This window comes from Sesamum indicum, linkage group LG5 (assembly GCF_000512975.1).
Source record: "Sesamum indicum cultivar Zhongzhi No. 13 linkage group LG5, S_indicum_v1.0, whole genome shotgun sequence".
Lineage (NCBI taxonomy): Eukaryota > Viridiplantae > Streptophyta > Magnoliopsida > Lamiales > Pedaliaceae > Sesamum > Sesamum indicum.
The window spans coordinates 15,288,500-15,291,956 of NC_026149.1; positions in this window are offsets into that span (position 1 = coordinate 15,288,500).

Here is a 3,457-nt window from a genome sequence, read left to right on the forward strand (position 1 = left end):
GGTGTCATTAGTCCCCTAATTTTTTGCCTCATTTTTGTTTTACTTGAATTAAACCTTTTTTTATCAAGTTTTTTAAAGAGATAATTGGACCGTACTCCTTAAATATTTAGTGTAATTATACGTAATTTTTTTATTACTTAAAAAATAATATGTAATATCTCTAACGTTTGTTTTTATATGACAAATAGATCATTTTATTAGTATAAATTTATCGAATTTGCTATTATTAGCAACAATAATTGAATGAAAATTCATATTTGTTACCGATGGACTTATTACTAATTTATTACAAGTTAAATAAAATTTTTTCTCATCACCCTTATAAGAGTGGAAATATACCTCTTCATATACATTAGCATGTGAAGATGTATAAGGGTATTTTAGTTAGAAATGATTGACTTGCAATAAGTCAATAATAAGTCAATTAAGGGCAAATATGAATGTTCATTTAATTTCTTTTGCTAATATAAGCGACATAGATGAATTTTGACTAACGAATGGGTCTATTTATCAGACAGATCAGATCAGAAATACTAGATATAAATTTTCAAACCATAAGAATCTATATATAATTTTATCAAATTTCAAGAGAAGGCAATATAGTTATCCCTATTTTAATATTATATTCTCTTTCCTTCATTAATCAAAAGGGAAATCAAATGTAATTATTTATACTTTAGTTTTGATAAACATGAATCGCTGATATTTGTACAAATAATTCCTCTCATGCTCGATTCAAATATATATATATATATACATATATATATATATAAGTTCAACGATCATCTCATCCAAAAATTTAATCTATTAGACAGAAAAATGATTTAGTATATATTAATGTCTTTAATACGTCCTCTCACGTGCAAATTAAACCCTGCATGAAATATTTCTTTCAAAAATAGATTAGCAATATTGTCCGAATCTAGAAATTATGATATTATTTTAAATAATTTATTTATTTAAAAACTTAAACTGTTATAGAGGTGAATAATTTAATATTAATTTACTTATATTGAAATATTCGTATATATGCAGAAATTTAAATCGTCAAAACCATTTGTTTTTAATATTTGCTGACAGTAACATGATTATATATATATAATTGACGTAAGTTCTGAAAATGACGTAGATGCATGCATGCATGCACTTGCTGCAGTGCGAACACAATCTTTGAAATATAATCCATTATATATTAGGGTTACGTCGTCGTCTGCTCCCTTGTTAGGGTCTCATGAGACATGTTCATGTTAATCTCTTCGACTGCACTCCTAATTGTTAAAATATTTCAAAATAAGTAATTAATAATGGCAATGGATATTAATAACAATTAAGAGCTATAAACGTCATTAGAATAAATATTTAAATATTAATTAATTTAATGGATAATTCGTCATTACCACTGAAATCTAGGATTTGCTTACGCACTAATAATTTATTTAATTTTTCTTTTGGTTCAACTCTAGTATGAGGTGTTCGATAACCCTTAACAACCTTTGAATAATAGTTGCTTCCTTTATTAAATATTTTCCATGCTAATAAATATAAATTAATTTGAATATTTTATTTCGAGCAGATTAAATCGAATCCCATGTATCGAAATTAGTCAAGAGTCTCCGCAGTCCATGGTAAATACATTTTAAATACAGATGTAACGATCGTAAATGACATATATAGTAATTAATTATTTGAGTAAATATATCTTAATTATAAGCAATATTATAAGGGGAAACAATGTAATTATTCATTTAATTAGGAATCATATATAAACCGTTGACTTAATTAATTACCTCAAATTAATTAGCGTTTGTGCATGCAAATACGTGTATGCTTGGTTGTTTGGGGACATTAATTGTTAGGCCTTGTTGTTAATTAGAATGAAATTAAAGGTAGATAGAACTATGGATACAGATGTGTACATGTTAGCAAAACCACGTATAGATCAGATTGTGGTGTGCTTTAATTAATTGATAAGATCATTCTACGAGACAAAAGGGTGAACACTTGGCTTAATTAGTTGAAAAATAACATTAATTTAGGATAGATATATATAATTAAGTGTTTAATTGGTATCAGATTACTTATATCCTAGTGTTGAAGTTGTATAATAAGAAAAATATTTTATGTAAAATAGTTCTTTGTTGGGATAGATAGTATGATTTAATTTGTCAGATTGTTTTTAGATTTGGTTCGGTGTTAAACTAATGAATTGCAAATTAATAATGTCACACCACAAAAGAATAGAATGTAGGGGACTAAAGTTATATTAATACTCTTTTTGTCTTGTTTAATGCAATTTATCTCTCTAAAATATAAAAAATAAGTAAATTATTTTCATATAAAAAACAAAATCAGTTTACACATGTTAAGCCAGTTGTAGAGGTGGATGTATGAAAAGAATTTGTCGGGGAGGATGGGTTTTATATTGGAGTTTGAAGATGGTGTACTGCATTTCTATAATGGGCCAAGTCTCAATATGCATATTTGGACGATGAGAATATTAAGTGTTCGTGTCGAAAGTGCAAAAATGGAATTTTTAGAACACCAAACGAAGTAAATTTTGACATGTAAATAAAAGGATTTATGCGGTAGTATTATAATTGGATTTCCCATAGCAAACAGAGGGTTCATGAGTACTCTGATGTGTCACCAAGCCCTTTATACAAGAGGAGCAAATTCCTCCTGCTTAGGAAGAGAGTAGTACACACTGTAGTGATGTGGCGCAAATGGATTGGAAGCAATTTGATGCCACTGGGCTGGCTTTTTGGTCTTCTAATTATAACTAGGAGATGTGTGTGATGATTATACGAGATCCTATCTTACTGATGCCGGACCTAGTTCATATTACGACAGGAGGCCTTATGATTATGTGTCCAGGTTGTCAGATAATTTTTTCGAAGTAATTCATGCTGTCGACCAACCTTTCTGGAATGGTTGCACCAATCTCAGTTGGCAACGGTTGCTGGTTTACTGAAGATCAAGGCACAGAATAATTTTTCAGAGCGAGCATATGATCAGGTGTCCTAGTGAACTAATAAGTTATTGCTCCGCGATCACACCTAGCTCTCAATTACTATAGTACGAAGAAGTGATAAAAGGCTTGAGTTTACCTGTTGAGAAGATTGATGTTTGTAAGAATGATTGCATGTTATACTAGAAGATGACATTGATATGGATTACTGCAAGTTTTATGGAGAAGCTAGGTACAAGTGGACCAAGGAGCGAAATCCTAACCGCAAGAAGAATTTATATGCCATTCTTAGATACTTTCCATTTATCCCTCGACTGTAGATATTGTATGCTTCGAAAGTAACTGCCGAGTACATGATGTGGCATACCAATCATTAGATGGAGGAGATATCTATGTGTTATTCGTCCGGTACAAAGGCATGGAGGCATTTCGGCTGGATATATCCTAATTTTGCAACAAAGGCCTATAATATCAGACTAGAGTTGTGCA